General features: G+C 35.6%; 1 long non-coding RNA gene across 3 annotated transcripts; it reads right to left on the reverse strand.

Moving 5' to 3' along the window:
• Window positions 1-11,562: 11,562 nt before the first annotated feature.
• Window positions 11,563-18,152, reverse strand: LOC145116285 (uncharacterized). Of its 3 annotated transcripts, none has more exons than XR_013711972.1 (3): window positions 17,199-18,135; window positions 16,432-16,525; window positions 11,563-11,939 (listed from the first exon to the last, which is right to left on the reverse strand). It is a non-coding gene; the product is annotated as an uncharacterized LOC145116285 (long non-coding RNA). The 3 variants fall into 3 exon arrangements; XR_013711971.1 differs by lacking the exon at window positions 11,563-11,939 and adding an exon at window positions 15,951-16,298 and having other exon boundaries at window positions 17,199-18,133; XR_013711970.1 differs by lacking the exon at window positions 11,563-11,939 and having other exon boundaries at window positions 15,951-16,525; window positions 17,199-18,152.
• Between the last annotated feature and the right edge of the window lie 1,798 nt (window positions 18,153-19,950).

Here is a 19,950-nt window from a genome sequence, read left to right on the forward strand (position 1 = left end):
ATTGATTAGAAACTTTAGCCATAAAAGCCATTGAATGTTGAACATCAGTGGAAGCATTCGTAATGGACTTTTGTTTTTCCTCTTGTGAAATTAAAGAAAAAGCCAATTAATAGAAGGTAAAGGATACATGAGAAGAATCTGACCACGAGATTGAGAGAATGATTCATTTAATCCCATGAGGAAATTCATAATGTGCTCTGATTTGAAATATTCCTCGATTTCTTGTACTCCATTACATTCACACTTATTACAAGTGCAATGTGGGCGAAAATTGACAAGCTCTTCAGTCAAGGATTTTAGCTTGGTGAAATAAACACCAACAGAGTCTTGGTTTTGCTTCAGATTGACAATTTCTCTGCGGATCTGAAAAATCCGAGGACCGTTACTTTGTTGAAATCGATCCTGTAGATCCTTCCATATGTCATAGGCAGTTTCTGTAAACATAATACTCGCTGAAATTTCTTTTGATACAGAATTTAAGATCCATGAAATCACCAATTTGTTGTTGCGCATCCAAGCATTGTAATTAACTTGATCCGACAAACTTGGTTTAGGAAGTGTTCCATCAATGAATCCAGTTTTATTTTTCACAGAAAGAGCTATTTGCATAGCTTGACTCCAGGAATTGTAATTATCACCGGTGAGAGGTTGCGAAACGAGAATAAAACCAGGACTGTCTGAATAATGGAGATAATAAGGATGCATGCGATCATCAATTGGAGCAATCATAGATCCAGAAGAATTTGATTGAGATGAAAGATTAGTTGACATCTTTGAACAATCGAATAACACGATCAGAAAAAAATGAACGAAAAATAGTAGATTGGAGCAACGAAGAAGATGGACAGGATCATAAAGTGATCGGAAAATTAAACGGAAGCTTGAGCATTGCGCTCTGATACCATATTACAAAGATAATATTGAACCATTAACGAAAATCTGTTATTGATTCATTACGATTTACAATGAACTAATCTAACCTTTATACAATGGATACTAACAACTCTAACAGCTAATCTAACTGATTAAAGATAAAATACAACATCGACCCTCAACTTCTTTTATTTACAATATAACCCCTAATATATTTTAAAAGATTCTTGTTACATTTCAATTTTTTAGTGTCGAGAAAAAACATGAGAAAAAAAGAGAAAAAAGCAAAAAGAATATGGAAATTTGTTCACAAATTCTTCGGTTTCAGGATAAGAGAAGAAAATGACAAGTTTGCTAGCGTATATTATTTATATATTGTGTATTGTTGTGTATCTCGGCTAATATTTGTTCCGTTTTGTATAGCTCTTTTATACAAATATATATTGAATAAATTACACGAACAGTCCCTATGGTTTGTGGTAATTTATGTATTTGGTCCCTAGATTTATTTTTTTGTTACTTGGATCGTCCCTTTGGTTTGGTTTTGTTGTGTTGTTGGTCCCTGAACGACTTAGGGTTTGTTTGATATTAGGCTGACTGGTCAGTCAACAATTTTAGCTGACTCGGACCAGTCAACTCGTTTGCTAAACCCAAAAATCGTCTGATTCTGTCCATGTATTAGATTCGATCAGTGAAATACCACTGATTCGGTCCTTGAAGAAAATAAAGTTGACTGAGACAAATACCTCGTTGCCTTTTCTCTCTTTCTCACGTCGACAACCCTTCCTCTCATTCCTCCTTCCTGCTTCCACATAACTACTTCAAGATATTCATCTTGCCAGAAAGGTTCACCGCCTTCGCATCAAGCGCAGCCGCCAACCTCCGCCTAGCCGGCGCCGGTAAGTTCTGAAATCATTTTTCAAAAATTGGTGAAGATTGGATGATGCTTTGGTGAAGATTGGATGATTGATGTTTTTAGTCGATTCATGGAATCTTCCTCTTTAATTGATTCATGAAATAGTTTTAGTTGTACATTGAGAAGAATACACTTGAGAATTACATTTGCTTTTACATCTCCTTTAATCAATGATGTTTTGTTCTGCTCAAAGCTCATTAGTGGTTCATTGCATTGTTTCTGTTACAATTTCTATTCACCCTTGCCCCATTTAATATATCTGATCTGGCTTCTCAAGTTAGTGTTTCATAACTTTGAAATTGTTCCCGCAGTTTGTTTAATGGTGTAGCTGGTGGTTTGTTCCTTCCAAATGTCTCCAATGTGTTTGCTTTCTTCTCCTAGTACCTTCAAAGCTCATGAGTTTTATTGGTCTTCTGAGGGGTTATAGTTATCTTTCTTATCCTGGGTTGTTGCATACTTGTTAGTGTTATCTTTATTTTCAATTATTGTGTAGTTGTGTTTGTAGTTATTTTTTCCTTATTTCCATGTTTTTTTAATCTACATTTTATCCAGCAAAACTGGTTTTCTTTTAATAAAATTTCTTGTTGTTCAAAATAAAATTATATACAAGTTGTACCTCACTTTTGTTGTATATATACAAGTTGTACCTCACGTTGAAAAGTAATCAAAGAAACAACAAGTATGTAAGAATTTAAACAACTGAAACAATAAGCCTTAAAATTTGATACAATAAATCAACAACTAAAGAAAGAAATCATTCAAACAATATACAATCACCACGCACCAATTATCAGTAGATACAACCAATAACATTAAGTGATTAATCTAAAGATGGAATTGTGATGCAAAAAGGCTATTAAAGATGGAATTATGGAGCAAATGGTCTGATGGTTTTATTATTTAGGTTGTTGTAAAGAAATTGGTGGAAAAGCTATTAAAAATGCAATGTACCTTTTTTCATACATGCATTACATAGCAATGTACTTTAGTTTGTTGGTTAGTTTCTTTTTAAAACCTACACTAAATGGAAATCTCCTTTTTTAGTTCTTTTGTCATACCATTAAAAAAATATATAGAAGGGTAAAATGATAATTTTTAACAGTCAGCGTAGCCTGTCAGACGCATAATCAAACAACATGGTTTCAGTCGGATGTAGATTCAATCAGACTTCAGATTCAATCAGACTTCAGATTCAATCAGACTTCAGATCCAGTTAGGTCTAGTCAGATCTTACTCAGTCAGCAGCTATCAAACATCAAACAACCACTTAAAATGACTAATGTACTCTTATCTATTATTTTAATTGTTCTATTTATTATTAAAAAAAATTCTAAAATAAATTATTTAATAGATGTGGGTCCTTCCCACCTACCCACCTGTACCCCTTGTCCTTTCCATCCCTCCCTGTTGACAGATGTGATGATTCCCCACCCCTTCACCTCCGACGACCACCACCGTTCGACTCTTTCATGACCACTAGGAACCAAACCATATGCAAATCCTTAAACTAAAACCAAACTCAACAAAAAATAAACCTAAAAAACACCATTTTTATTCATTATTAACTCTGATGAATTAAAATGTCCATTTATAAATCGTGCTACTCTGACTCCACCTCCGGATTATTTCCAACCTCTTATTTCATGTCACATTTTATGATTTTGAATTACGAAAAAAAACACAAATATCATCAAATAAAGGGTTTAATGGTGTACAATCAACAACCATTTACCTAAGTGTAACTTAGAAATGATGGAACCTACAAATCAACTACCATAATTAATCTGTTCAATAAATAGATAAGGAGAGGTAAAGAAAGAGACTGATGGAACCTACAATTTAATCGGGTTCGTAGGCTGGTAAACTATTGAGTATTGAAATCAGGTGAGCGAACTTTTTTTTAGTGTGCATCCTTGATTACTAAGCTTGATACTTCAAAAACACACCAAATCTTGATTAAATCTTCAAAACTTGTTCAAGATTGATCATGTAGGTGAAAATATTCCATAGTGATGGTGAGGAACTGAAATTATGCAGAAAATATACCAAATTCGTGTTTTAATGGGTAAAAACCCGAGTTGGGTCGGGTTTGACCCGGTTTGGGGACCCGTTTTACCCCTAAACACTAAAAATTGCATAACTTTTCGCTCAGAACTCCGTTTTCGATGAGGTTTTCGCTTATACGTTTCTAACGAGATAATTTATAACTTCCAATAAAAATATACCTGAAAAGATCTTCCAATAAAAGCAGTTTTACATATCTCCAACTTAGACGTTATACTTTCATTAATCCCGATAGTTGACTTTTTGATCGAAATCACATAAGACTTCCCCATCACTTCCAATACCTTCCAGATGATTCTAAACTTAGTTTTAATTCAAATATTATAAAACTATTTTGTTAGAACTCAACGCTCAAAACCATATCGAAAAATGGTGTTTTTAACACACATAATTCTATTTTACTATAACTACCTACTTTAAATGTTTAAAACCACATAATATCTAATAATATTCATTTTTAAACTAACAAGCATATGAAACATGATAATTGAACAAGGTTAGTAAAGTGTATGTTATAGTTTGCACCCTATTTAAACCTTATGATAGCCTCATTTGGTCATGTTTAGCCTACCTCCACCTTCTTTTGTCCAGAAATCGAAACCGTAGTGTCTTTTTGTGTGTTTTGAGCCTTAAAGAGTGTTTGTTGGTGGTTTGTGAAGGAGAAGAAGAATAGGACCTTTTAAAGTAGTGTCTTGAGCTTGAAGATTCGGGGATAGCTCATCATTTGCAAGCTTTTTAAGGTAAAAAGCTCACATCTTGATGATCCTTGATGCTAGATCTAGCTATGTTGTTATTTTATGCTTTTTGAGTCCTTGGAGTGGTTGGTGAGCTTCTTGACTCACTCTAGAAGTTTTGTGTTAGATCTAGGCTTTTTTTGGTCCCCTTATTCATAAAAATGCAAGCTTTATGGTGTATCTTGGACCATGCATGTGTTAAGACCTTTGATAAGCTCTTTTTGATCTCTTGAGCCCCATTAAGCCATGCATGTGTGTAAAGTTGCTAACTTTACGTGATTAGTGATCTTATAGAATCAGATCTAAGAGTTTGGATTGAATTCTCAATGGATTAAGTGCTTAATGAAGTGGGGTGGTCAACTGGGGAGTACGTTAGGCGTACCAAGCTGATATGCTGCGCATACTAACCCCAGAGGGTGTACGCTAAGAGTACGAGCTGAGTACACCCCGCGTACTCAGCATGTGGGCTTCAGATTTTAGGCTTCTCAGTTTTTAACCCATGTTTGGACATTAGGAGATTAGGGTCTTGTTGGGCCATCAGATTTCTATTTTTGGGCTGATATCATTATGTTGGGTTCTTTTGGTTGAAGGCCAACAAAGCGATTTGGGCCCAACTTGGAAGATTGGGCCATAATTGGGCCGTGGGTGTCAGTTTTTGGAATTGGGCCTTTTTGAGTAATTGGTTTGGGCCTTGGCCTTGGGTCAAGTTACGTAAAGGGTAAGATGGCCTTTTACCCTAGTTTAGACTCTTAGTTATGGGTCAGGATCCAATTATTTATGGGATGTTATTTTATAATGATAGCGTAGGGATTTTCGGACCAGCAGCCAGAGATTTATCTGTGAGATTCGGCTGACTTAGGTGAGTTTCCTCACTGTGTTTAGCGGGTTGAAGGCACCAATGCGGGCCCATGGTTTATTTTGTTAGGATGCTAGACGTCTGCGTGACTCTTGCATGTGTTATGTGTTGGTATGCTTACCGGGCAATGCCTGATGCTGGGCGAGGTCCGATGACTGTATTGTATGCTATTGTCTTTGTGATTATTGCATGTGGTCTTATGATTATATGTTTATATGTTTATATGTTTACCGGGCAGGGCCCGATGCCAGTCGGAGCTAGATGACTGACAGATCTGTATAGCGAGCGGGGCCCGATGACTGGTAGGGCTCATTATGTGTTTATTATGTATGATATGTGGTATTTTGGGGAACTCACTAAGCTTTGTGCTTACAATTTTCAATTTATGTTTCAGGTACTTCCGGTTCGAAAGGGAAGAGCCCGGGATGATTGCAGAGCAGACACCACCTCATTTTGCATTTTGTGATTTACTCTAATATTTTTTGATATATAGTTACACTTTGTTCCACTTTGGTTTGTGATGATGTTTTGGATTACAGTTTTATCAATTTAAAAATGAAATTTTTTGTTTTAAATTTTTGGGACGTTATACTCGAAATGTGGAAAGAAGATATATCAGCCCATATTTCAACTTAAAGTTCTGGGCTTCCGGAAAAGTAATGCAGATGGGTTGCTGATTAACTTCTTCGGTGGCCTACTCTCTGAGAGTATTTTTTGCTTCGCCTCCACTCATGGATGATTCTTCGGATTCACTTTTTGAAGAGTCTGTGGTTTCAGATTTAACTGAGGGTGGGGTACTTTCAGAAAAAAAACAGATCTGGTTCGTTCCACAATCGACTGCCTTGTGCTGTGGAGATTTCTGGTGGTAGGGAGGATGATGAACCAAGGAAACCATCTGATTGTTTTCTCTTTATTGCTTATTTCTTCAGTTTCCTTGCAGTTCTCTCGATTTCTAGATCAAAAGCTATAGGTGTACCTGAACGAAAAATCATGGGCATAAAACTATTACAAAGGACTGTGTTCCCGACAACGACGCTAATTTGTTAACATGCTGTCGCGCACGTATTAAGCAAATAATATCTTCACTACTAGTTGCACTAAAAATATAGCATAGAGAAGAAGGTTGAATCCTCAGGGACACAGCCTGAAAGTCAAGGCATTTTTGCATCAGGTACATTCTAGTCAAAACAGAAATTAATAAGAATGGGGGGGTGAATTAAACTAAAAACTAAAAAAAATGAAGTGGTATTAAATTAAATGAAAATTAATAATTAAAACGATTTTAGTTCTGTTATGACTTTCCTAATCATGCAATCAGTTCAGATCTGGTTATTCAGAATGCGTTCTATCTAAGCTGATACTGAAAAAACTAACAAGCTCTAATATAATCTCTTTTACCAAAATTCGTTAACCAAAACAAAGCTCTTTGAATTAACCCTAGCTTTTTACTGTTCAATTAAACAAGTTCTTAATTAAATTAGAAAAGCAGCTTTATGATTTGTGTAAAATTCCCAACAATACCCAATACTTCTCATAAGCTCGGAAACGAAAAGATATGAAATTTCAGTTTATATCAGAGTTAAATCTCTAACACGGAACCAATCCGATACTTGTTACTTATTACCAGTTGACAAGAACAATTACGGATTCTATTAACTGATTACTGGAATGACAAAACCCTAGCTAGGTGATCAGACTAACAAAAATTAAAAATCAAACATTCATTAAGTTCAAAACTGGAAAATTTAGATAGAAACATAAAAAGAAAACCAGATCTGAAAACTAATCACACGAAAAGTACTAGTCTATGCAGAATTGAAAACTACGGTTTTAGCCAGACATGGACAAAACGAAACTAAACTAGTAGAAAGAAACATTTACTAATAAATATTCTAAACTAAACGAATGATATGATTCGCGGTCTTCAGATCATCAAAAGTCATTGAAAGGTATCAGAAATCGTCTTTAGAAGGGTATTATGTCGTCTGGAATCGTCTATGGGATCGACTTAGAGGGTATGTGGTATTTATATAACAGTCTGGGCATCAAATAAGGGTTCTGGCAGTAAGCATGGCCTATGCTTGGGGGGGAGGGGGGGTAGGCACACCCGTGCCAGGTCATCGCAACTTTAAAATCCAAAATAAATCAGAAAAACTCAAATTTTGGGGAAGCACGGCACGTGCTTGGGTGGCACGGCCCGTGCTTGGGCTTCGTAGGTTTAAATATTGTTAGGGTGCAAAGTCATGCTTTGATACTTCTAGTAGCTTACCCTTTTGTTTGTGTGTAATGAGTTGTCTTTCCTATAAATAGGAAGTGAGTGACACTCATTTATGTAAGAACTTGTGAGAGATTAGTCTAGGGAGATAAAAATTGCATGACCCACTTTGTAATACTTTCTAGACTAATGAGAGCTTAAAACGAAATTATTTACATCCTTGTGTTCTTCGTGTTCATCATTCTTGCATGATTCATTAAATCATTTCATATTCCGCATTCGTCATCATAGATATCATCACTACAATTGGTATCAGAGCGGGTGTTCTTGAAGTTCTCAAGAATTGATCCATGATGACATTTTTGATTTGGTGATTCTTCACTGCTATTTGATCTTCTTGTTTAGAGAGATTTTGGATTCTAGAAATCGAATTGTTCCTAGATTTGATTCATAATTTGATTTTCTTCACTAGAATTCGAGTGATTTTTGCTTCCTCTCACTAGAAACCCATTCAAAATCACTTTCTCTCTCTAGAAAAACACAAGTTCTTATCAATTGATCAAATATGGTGTACTTATGTTATGATTCTTGGATTGTGATCATTGAAGATGTCAAATACAAAGTCAATGAAAATCTGTTCTATGGATTATTGTTGAAATGTGGGTTGACTTCATGGGATACTTTGGTTTCTTATGGAGGATTGAAAGATGATCAAGGAAAGTTGATATTTCAACCTCTTAATACGATTGAATGTTTGATTCCAATTTCCATGAATATGTTATCTTGAAGCGCTAATCAAAAGGAAGGAAAAGAAAGAAAATTATTCGATAAGAAATATGTTTCTCTTATTGAAGACCCAAATGATCTTCATGTTCTTAAGTTTGTTGAATTTTAAGAAATGGGAATCCAATGTGATTTTGATGAAGATGTGAAAGTTTTTCGCTCGATTCGAGTTCAAACCGATGATATTTTGTGTTCTTGTGATTCGTTTGAAGGAATGATTCCTTATCGAAAGCCATTAATCCAAGAAATTCAAAAATATCAAACTTCAAAAGATTTGATTCAAACTTGCAAACTTGAAGTTGTCAAGAATGAAGTTGTTCTTGAATTTAATTCATCAAGACCCAAGAAGATCAAGAAGAAGAAGAAGATCAAAACCAAGATGATTTGGTTACCCAAGGATAGATAATCAAATTTGGTTGTGGAATCAAATTCCAAATCCAAAATCATTGAAGATCGAATTCAACATGATGATAGAGCTTGTTCTTGGAGAACCGGTTTGTACAACACGCATCATGATTGGTACAATGTTCAATTTGGTGATTTTCTTATTCCAACAAAAGAACCAAGATCATCAATGATTGATTTGTGTGTTGCAAACGGAAAAAGAATCGTCTAGAAGATTTCTCACGTTCTCAAGTCGATTCCAAAAAATTCATGTTGAGATCGAAGATGAACAATCAAGGTTTTTCTCAAAACTCGAATTTAATCACTACTTTTTATCGAGTGTTTCGTTTTTCATTTTTGATCGGTTTGTCTCATTGGATCTATTTGTTTTCAAATCTCATTCTTGATCCAATTATTTTCTGTTTAGATCAATCCAAAAATCAAAATCATATTCTCACAATTTTTCTTAGTTTCAAAATCATTTTTTTGTTTTTGGCAAATATTTCAAAGTTTCACTATTCATTCACTATTCATCCAAGCCCAGTCGTTTTTTATTTAACCCAAAATCAAAATTAAACTCTTTTGAAATGCATTGTTCATCAATCCATTCTATTGAGCCCAAATCTCAAATCTTCGTTACTGTTTAATAAAACTAAATCTTAAGCCCAATTCGCTTACACATATCTGATAATTGAGTTATTGTTATGAGAATTATTGACAAATTGATGAAGAACAGTCAACCTAAAAGTAAAAATCGATGGTTTACTCTCTATTCAAACTCGATATGTGAAAGAACTTTTGGAGTCGAAATCGATGTTTTGTTGTGTTAAAATCAACCTAATGTTGTTCTTTTCCTCGAATCAAGTTGAAAGTAGTCTTGGAGTCGAAAGGAGTCAGTTTTCGATGTGGTATGGAAACGATTTCAAAATCGTTTGTGTTCTTGAGTTCGTTGGAAGTCAATTTTTGATGATATTGTTGGAAATCGATTTTGATTTTGGAATGTTCATATGAGATCATTAGTTCGAATCAAGAGAAGCTTGAATCGAAATGTGTTTTGGATTGGAGTCGAATCCAAAGTATTTTGAGTCGAAAATCAGTGTGTTTGTGTATTGGGAAAATATTGGAGTCGAATGATTTTGCTTAGCATTGAAATAGATTTTGAATTGGTGATAGGTGTTGAATCTAAGTCGAACAAGGATATTGGAGTAGTTCGATTGGTATTTTCTGATTTCGACTGATATGGAGTATTTGAATCGAACACATTTGATTGACATCGAATTTGATTTCGATTTGTTCAATTTTGGATTGAGATGCTCGAATCGAGAGGAGTCGATTTCAATTTATAGGTTGGAGTCGACATTGTGAATTTGTGTTGGAGGTCGAATGCTTTCACAGTCTCGTGCTGGATATCGTTCGGAGGGAAGAAGGAATTTTGGGAACGAGATGATCTGGGGACGAAGACATCGAAAGTTGGATTAGAAATAGAGAGTCGAATTAGACATTGAGTTTCGAAGGTCTATTGGGTTGAAGAGATATCGAGGCTGCTCAATTTGATAGTCGAATACCTGGAGGTCGAGAGTTCCTCACTTGGAGTCAAATGTATTTCGACTGATGTTGGTTGAATGGTTATGTTGACATCAAAGGTTTGGGTTGCATACTCGAAACTCGACACTCGACACTCGATGTCACTCGACGAGATTAATGGGATCGAACATCTTGAGGTAGAGGGTCCTTTACATGGTATCGAGGTCGAGGGTCCTTACATGGCATCAATGTCGAGGGTCCTTTACATGGAGGTTGGCGGTTTGGGGTTAGAGATCGAAGGTTCAAAATGGGTAATTGAGTCAGAGATGTTGATGGTACATTCACATTTGAGACCTTCGATGTGTAAGTTCTGATTGTTCGCATCTGGTGATTTGGGGAAGAAAACAATCATTTTCAGTTTACACCCCAGGACTTTCTAATAAGTGGAAAAAGTTACCCATATTCGAAATGGAGATAAAAACTTGTGAAGAATGAAGAATTTTCATTTCGCATCCTTGAATTTTCAGCAACTTGGCAGAATTTACCTAGTTTCGCAATTGGGCTAAAAATTCTGAGAAATGGGAAAATTTACGTATTGAGTCCCTGCAATTAATGCTAATTGACACTTTATGCACAGTTTCGCAATTGAGGTAAAGTTTCCCATAAGAGGCTATTTTGGCGCAACGGGTCCCTGCAGAATTCTGATCTTGATAGTTTTTACCCAGATTTTCGAAATTCTTGCAAGTCTCACCTAAAAGTCGAAAATTTTCTCAAAAATTAGAAAATTTTCATGACTTTTTCGTGATTGTTTTTCAAGCAAGTTTTTCGTGGTTTCATTTTTGGCACACATCGAGGGAGAGATTTGTGAAGTTTATTCCTTGGGCGCTTCTCAACCTTAGTGGGTTTTATAATCACTTGTTGATTATAAAAAGGGGGAGAATGAAGAAATTGTATTCGAAGCTTCTCGAGTATTCATTTGTGGATTTGAAGACCAGTGTTACTTCGAGAGGGAGTTGGTCTTGATCACGCGAGCTCGTTTGGAAACTGAAGTCGGGACATCCAAACCTAACTTTGAGGGGGAGAATGTTAGGGTGCAAAGTCATGCTTGGATGTTTCTAGTAGCTTACCCTTTTGTTTAGGAAGTGAGTGACATTCATTTATGTTAGAACTTGTGAGAGATTAATCTAGAGAGATAAAAATTGCATGACCCACTTTGTAATACTGTCTAGACTAATGAGAGCTTAAAACAAGATTATTTACATCCTTGTGTTCTTCGTGTTCAACATTCTTGCATGATTCACTAAATCCTTTCATATTTCGCATTCGTCATCATAGATAGGATCACTACAAATACCCAAAATAATGGCTTCTAGAGGTAGGTACGGCCCGTGCTTCAGGGCCGAAATTTTCAAATGCCTCAAAAAAAATAAAAAAATCCTCCGGTTATGTTTCGTAAGTCAAGATTGACCGGTTTTCGGTGAGATATAACCCATATTTGGTCCTTTTTTAGCATTTTGGCTCCAGATAAGCTCCAGATATGTTCCAGATGTGCTCCAAAGACTTTCAAACTCCCGCTCCACTTCAAATTACCTAAAAATAAACACCAAAAAATGAGCAATATGAGAATTCTTACAAAATACATGGGTTGAACGTTATTTAAACTAATACACATGAAAAAACATAAAAAATTATGCAAAAAGCAAATAAAAACTACCCTAAAAGATGCATATAATATCATCTATCAGTGCTTCAGCATGGTGATGACACATGGTGGAGCAGGAGTTTCAGGATCTAGTTCTGGTTCAGGCACTAGCATCGAACCAATTGACGAGGGGCTACGCAAGTTCATCGCATCTGAGATTACACGAGGTATCCTTGAGGCGACCCCGGTTATGTTTGGGACGATCAAAAAGGGGATCATTGAGATGATGGATGAGCGCTTTTAGGCCTTTAGATTCGAGATGTTTGTTAGGAAGTACGGAGCCTGCACCTTCATGTTTAAGGATTCCAGAGGGTGTGGGACACTAGAGTTCTTTAGGGTGAAGGACCCCATTTCCGCCAGCTGGTGGGTAGCAGACATGGAGTGCGCCCAGATAACGAGCTTCTGCCCCAAGGGGTCGAAAGTGGGCTTTGTTGCAGGATGTTTGAGGGAGCAAGCCCGAGATTGGTGGGAGGAAGTTGGATGTGCATTGGGAGCATGAGCCATTGAGGCCATGACCTAGCCTGACTTTGTGACTCGATTTCGAGCGGAGTTTGCACCGGCGGTTGAGGTTTAATAGTTGGCTAGGGAGTTCCAGGACCTACTCTAGACGACCGAGACTGTGGCGGAGATCACCGCCAAGTTTCGGGAGAGAGCCTTATTGGTACCCTAATATGGCGTGGACGAGGAGATGAAGAAGACTCGGTACCATGACATGCTAAGAGCGGACATCAGGGAGTTTGTTAGTTTTTCCTCTTGTCGAACATTGGAGGACATGATAGCTAGAGCCCGAGAGCGGGAAATTGATATGGTGCACCTCGGGAAGAGGAAGGTGGAGCAGGTGTAGACATTTGGGTTTTGGCTCTTCAAAGTTGTTCAGCCCATCGATTGACTCCATACCAAAGACTCGCTCATCAATTTCTGTTTGAAGAGTATCTTTGTTCCCTACATCCTTCTCGACAACCAAGGTAGAAGAAGATGAAAACATATGAGAAGCAACAGAAAATAAGAACTTGTCTTTATCATGAGGAACCATCAGTCCATTTTTCCTTATAACTTCGTTTATTTTTCATATGCTAGCCTCTCTTGACTTTGCATTCTCAAATCATATGAGATAGTAAAAATATTCCATCCATAGTAAGTAGCTCACGATGAACAATAATAACAAGGTTCTTAAGTAAACCAAGGGATCAGCGTGAATTATTAGAGATCATCAGTGAAGATGACACTGAAGCCATGGTTGTTGAACATCGGTGGTAACAATCACGTGACTTTTGCAGAACAAGTTGTTGATATTCAGACTTATAGTGAAGTTACTAAATTTCCCCTGAACATATTCATCAATACATGTAGTATAATGACCAAAATGCCCCTTGGCATGGAACACACGAAAACTCTTGCTTTTCTGAAAAGACACTAATAAGAATGAAGTTGGTGGAGTTCTGTGAAGATGTTTGACCTTTCCTTTCAAGTAAATACAACAAAACTTTCTTTCATCAGTTTTAATTCAGCCCTTGACAGTGATAATACAGGTTGTCTTGACTGTTCCCTTGACGAGACCAATTCTTGTTCATTGAAGTTCATATCAAGATAATCAATGACATCGGTTGAAATCCCAAGCACCTCCACAAATCAAACCTACTGCACACTTTTATGTTGTTCATTGCTTTTAAACCTCGTCACCAAATACTATCTTTTCTTGACAATATCTTTTGACAGTTTAATTACTAACTCTCTTCTGTAACAAAAGACAAATGATGTTGAGAGTTGATTTTTTGTAAAACGTATTAAGGAGAGAAAGTGACAGCAGAAAGATTTGAATGATCTAAAAAAGTCAAAGCAGAGTTGGTGTGTCCAAAAGTTGAAAGCAACAGCAACAATGAGTCTTAAGAGAACGTGAGTAATAGCAAGATACTTAATCAGTCTTGCTGACCAATTTAATTTGTCTTGCTTCAATTCTTATGAGATTATGCAGCTTTCGTTTAAACAAGGTCTTCATCACCAACTAAAAGAACATACACATGAGACATCAAGAATGTCAAGGTGAGTCTAATCAAGGAAGGAGAGTACAGTTTGAACCAAAAGATAGTGTATCTTCAAATGAAGGATCGACGAGATAGTTCTGGAGCATCAGCATATAAGTGTTAGGAAGAAACTTCATTTCCACAGACCCACTGACTTGAGCATAGAGAGACACCACCAAAAGACTTCATCGAGATGGAAAACAAGATAACGCTGAAAAGAAAAGTTTGTAACAAATAGTAGAGGATGATGCTGGTTGCTTAGGCTGGGGATTTCAATTAAAATACCAGTGTGAAGGTCTATCAGTGAGAGTCCATCAGCGTGAGTGTCATTTGAATGTTGTTTGATGGCAATAGGCTGGAGATTTGAGACAAAAACTGAGTCTTAAAGTTAAGTAAGACTTTCTTGAAAACTGATGGATAAAGCTTGTGAACACTAGTTCCAAAACATCATTTGCCTTTTCTTTACCACATGAGAATGAGAGAGGGAGAGAGTAGACAAAAGCTTTTAATTAAATTACCTAAAGAACCCCCTTTTTTATTTGGAATCAGCACACAATGATTTCAAAAATAATAACTGTACATTGAAATTAAATAAATCAAATAAAAAAACTTTACACAAATAATAAACAAGGTAATCTTAGTTTTGCTTATATATATATATATATATATATATATATATATATATATATATATATATATATATATATATATATATAGAGAGAGAGAGAGAGAGAGAGAGAGAGAATGCCAACCAAAACTTTGAAAGTTTCCAGTTCTTTCTCACATCGTCATATTTTAGCAAAAGATTTTTAGAAATCAAAAAGAGATTTGGTTTAGTAACACATACCTGGTGGTATCTTTGAACAGTAGAAGAACAAACATCATGCACCAGTTTCTGAACACTCTTCTTCTTTTCTTTAGGCTTCTGGTTCCAGTGCACCTCTTTAGCTTCTTTGGTTACCTTCACATCAGAGTGTGTAGATGTGCCTTTAACAACCCATACTTTCTTTATCTTCTTAGGTTCTGGAGATGCTTTCTTTTCAACCCACATCTTCTTTGTCTTTATCTTTTGGTTCTCTTTGAGTAAGACTTAGAAAAATATAGACTCCTACACCGTGGAAGTGTACAAGGGAACTTGACACCCTGGTCTCTTCTAGTTACTGGAGTTACCTTGATAGCAAGAGATCTTGTTGTCTTGGAAACTTGAGAGGGCATGGAGGGTTTCTTGAGTATAGATGCAAGTTTTGAAGAACACATTGACACTGATTTATAGTTAGACCCTGATTTATTTGAAGTTTGAGGTGGTCTAACCTTTGTTCTGACATTGAGAGACCTTAGAGTGTCAACGTGAAACTCATCAGTGTGCGAACTAGGATTTTGTGATGACGAATTTTATGAATCCTTTTCTTCTAGATCTGTTATCCTCTTCTTACCTTCTTCAAGTTGCTTGCAAAGAACTTCTAGTTGTTCTTGATTCTGACTGATAACTTCATCTTTCAGATCTAGTTCAACCTTGAAGCCTTTAACACAGGAATATGGATCTTCTTTCATCAGACCAGGAAAGCAAGACATAGGAGAAATATCAGTTATATCATCATAGACATAAGTATCTTTGTTTTTTTTCCATCTGTAAACTATTTACTCATTTGAGAAACAGCATATGATCCTTCAACTGATACCATATCGACCATTACTCTCCACAAAGATGAATAAATATTATAATTTTTGTAATCTTTCTTCTACATCTTTGTAATAGCCATCAGATCTAGTGGATGATTGTATAATGAAAGTTTCTTCTTCTTCATTTCATTTTCGTGATTCTGAAAAACGATTTGTAGATCGGATTCAAACAAGCAAGAGTAATAGAAGAACAAAGAATTATCACAAAGATGTTTTCACTAAGAAAAGGTTCTCACAAAGAGAACATGTAACAAAGACGAGGCACAGAGCTCTATTACGGTTTAACCCTAATAGTAAATTATATACGATTATAGAAACGAGGATCCCACTATTTTGGAGATGTATTCGAATCTATGTAAAGGTCTGATCCTAATCACTAAGATTACAAATCATATATCTATTTTATATTTATAGAGTATATCTGCCTAATATACAAACGATCACTAAGATCATTAGGATCATACTGTCACTAATGAAGTTGTTGTTGGCACTGGCACCGGTGGACAACGTGATATGTGTTTGACTCATCAGATCATAAGGTGTGACCTTACACATGGAAATAGCACAAATCATATATTAGAATCGCAAATATCATATCATCATCAAGCATAAGTAATGACAAGGTCATCCTAATGTGAATCAAATCACCATCTACGGATTGCATGTTTCAATTATGCACCTTATTGAGTTAAAACTATGAACTACATTTAGCTTTGTTGAAACTCTCCTTCTACTCCAAGTCTTGAACTTACTTGATGTTCTCAAGGCTTCACCTAAAAGTCATACATAACAAGAAATTAATAAAAAAAGTACATTTTTCAAAAATACTAATTTCATACAAAGTTTTATTTATTAATGTATTTATTTAAGTAATTTATTTATTTATATTATAATTTGCCAGCCTGACCCCTACTCAGTGTTTTGATTATAAAACAGAATCTACATCTCCAAATGAATTGATATTGGGTTATTTGAAAAACTAGACTCAATTTCCAACTATTCTGTCTCTCTCGAGCATTTTCTAATTCTACAACTATTTTACGCAACATTGTTTGCAAGATCAAAGTAATTTTCTGTACCATGCTTATGCTTTCATTTTTCTATATGTTTTTTTTTTTTTTGCTTCATCATACTTTTCCACATCTTATAAATCTCCTTACTAGATATAGGTTAATTTCTTTTGTACACTTACACTTACCTAAGTGTATACTCGTATGGATTAATGGAAAAATGTTAACTTCTTTTCACCCTGATATACTTATCCCAATAAAGATTAATAGGCAATTGTTTACTCCTTTTCATAAACACTCTTCTACACATATATAGATACATTAATATAAATCATGGTAAGGTAGTAAAAATATGTACCTATATGCTTTTAGTAATCGTCTATTCCCACCTACTAAACTTAAATATATTAATTAATTTATCTAATATGAGATGTACCTTAATCAATCGCAGATATACACGCCCCAAAAGTGGTATGCCCAATTTCAATCTTATGATCGAATGATACTACAACTCGTTCTCGTTCTTTTCATATTTCTCGTTGGAAGTAGGATTTGTATGTCACGAAGGCTTTACATGCATTTACACCTTTACTTGCAACCTACGAGAATATATACATAAGGTTTTTACCATCTCATGAAGACATCATAATGAGGTTCGTGGTTCCTATATCCTTTACCATACCCAACATAACAACATTAGAAAATACTATAGCAACCTCAACTTGTTGGGCTGACTTCTCCACTGCAAGCCTTCAACGGATTTCACAATCAGTAGAGTAGTCACCGCAATCTGCAAAGTAATAGAAATGCCCAAATAGCTTTGCCTTTAGCTATTTCCTTGCCACTACCATGAGAAAGGACCAGATCTGTCGGGAATTTTTGAACGAAATCACCTCATCGGAACTGCAACCTCGCAAAACGTTGATGGAGTCTTGCCGAATGTGGCACAAGGAAAGGGGTCGATTCATTTTCTAGGGTGGAGGAACAGTATTTGAGACGGCGTAAGTAACGGACAAAATGGAATACTGCTCGATCGTTTCCTCTTGATTATTGAAGAGTTATTAAACATATTTATAGCCTTAGTCCTTAATATTTTCCATTATGACACTTTAAACCCGATAATCCAAAAGCACCATACGCAATACTTTCAAAAACGACAATTCTACCCCTGGACTTTATTTATAATCTTAATGGATGGAATTGATATATCCTAATTATTCTCATAATTTAATTAATTAACATAGAACCAAAATAAACTTTCAATAATAAATATTTGTGTAACGTAAAACTAACATTGTTAACAGAAAGATTTTTGGTCATTACATATAGGGCTGACAATCATCGACACGGCCCGTGACACGACCCACGACACTAGGGGTGAGCAAAAACCGAATCAATAAAAGAAAAACCGCAAAAACCACAAAAAAACACAATCGAAAAACCGAAACCGACGTAAAAACCGATGGTGCGGATTTCATTTTTTTGAAAAACCGAATTTATTGGTGCGGTGCGGTTTTTATCTAGAAACCGGACCACCAAAACCAAACCGCACCGTAAGCTTATTAAAAATAAAATTAATCACTAATTTATATTATACAATTATACATATTATATAAAAAACTAATAAATTCTAATTTATACATATATTATATATATTGAATTTGGCGGTAATTAGTAATTAGGTATTAGGTTTAATATGTGAGTTTTTCACTTTGTGTTAATGACTTAATGATTATGTGTAAAGTGTAAACACTATGTAGGCTACAACTTGCAAGCTTGTAACTTCTAAGCGCAAATTGAATAAAAAAACAAGCTTGGGAATATGGGTTGCAAATGAAGTGATCAAGTAAACAACATAAAAAACTCAAAATTACAGCTTCTAAATATGAGGAAATGAAATGATACCATGTCATTTAATCATAAATCTTCATATGAACATCATGGTAAAAAAATCGTACCGATGAACATAAAAAACCGCACCATATGAATGACTCGGTTTAAAACCGACATCGAACCGGTACAAACCGAAACCGTACTCAAAAACCGCAAAACCGAACCGTTGAAAAACCGCACCCAACGGTTTCTAGAAATCAAAAACCGCACCTCGCGGTTTACGGTTCGGTTTGACCCTAAAATCGCACCAAACCGCACCATGCTCACCCCTACACGACACGACACGAAATAAATAGGTTTGGGTTGAATTTTTCAACCCGCCAACCTGCCAACCCACTTATTAAACGGGTTATATATTGGTTTCTTAAAAAATAAACGGGTTGACCCGCCAACCCGTTTATATTTTTAATAAAAAAATTATTTTATTTTTAAATGTATTTATGTATCAAGTATTAATATTTAATAAGTATTATATAATATATACCATTGATTCAGAGACCATTTGATTGTTTTGACATTTTGACTCGTGGTGGATGGTCTAAGGTCGTAAGTCGTAACCTGTAAGGCTAAGTCTGTAACCATTTTGCCCATTTGTCGTAAATAATAATCTCAAAATCAAATCGCGTATGAACGTATCTCCCTCTTCCAGACTTCCAGTCTCCCGGTCTCCCACAGTCCCACTCTCCACTCTGTTACTCTGTGATCGAAATTAGGTATCGAAATGGTATTGGAGAATTGACTTTGTTTTTTGGGAGAAAAAAATGGGAATTGTGGCTATTACTTTAGCACTTGAATTATCTATGTTTTCATTAAGGTTTAGTTTGAACATGTTTCTATGAATGTTTTTAATCTTCATTTGGATGTTTAAGACTTAAGTGTCTAAAATTCAGATATGTTTGCATCAACCATCAAGAATTTATTCATGGTTAATTGTCAATTTTATTTATGTAATCTGACCCACGAACCTGCCAACCTGTGAACCCGTATAAATAAATGGGTTGGCGGGTCATATATGGGTTTATGTTCCAAACCTGTCAACCCGTGACCTGTATATTTAAATGGGTCGTGTTTGGGTTGGCATATTTTGACCCGCCAACCCGAACACGACACGATTGTCAGGCCTAATTACATATAAACAAAGAGGCAAGATCTATAGAGAACTAAATTGGGGAATGAATATGCATATTCATATGCACGTTAATAAGCATATGCATATACGTAATATGACATATGAATAAGAATAAGTATATGCATATTCATAATTATATGCATATACATATGAATAAGTATATGCA

The sequence above is a fragment of the Lactuca virosa genome, chromosome 5 (assembly GCF_052849685.1).
Source record: "Lactuca virosa cultivar CGN04683 chromosome 5, Lactuca_virosa_CGN04683_v6, whole genome shotgun sequence".
NCBI classification, from domain to species: Eukaryota; Viridiplantae; Streptophyta; class Magnoliopsida; order Asterales; family Asteraceae; genus Lactuca; species Lactuca virosa.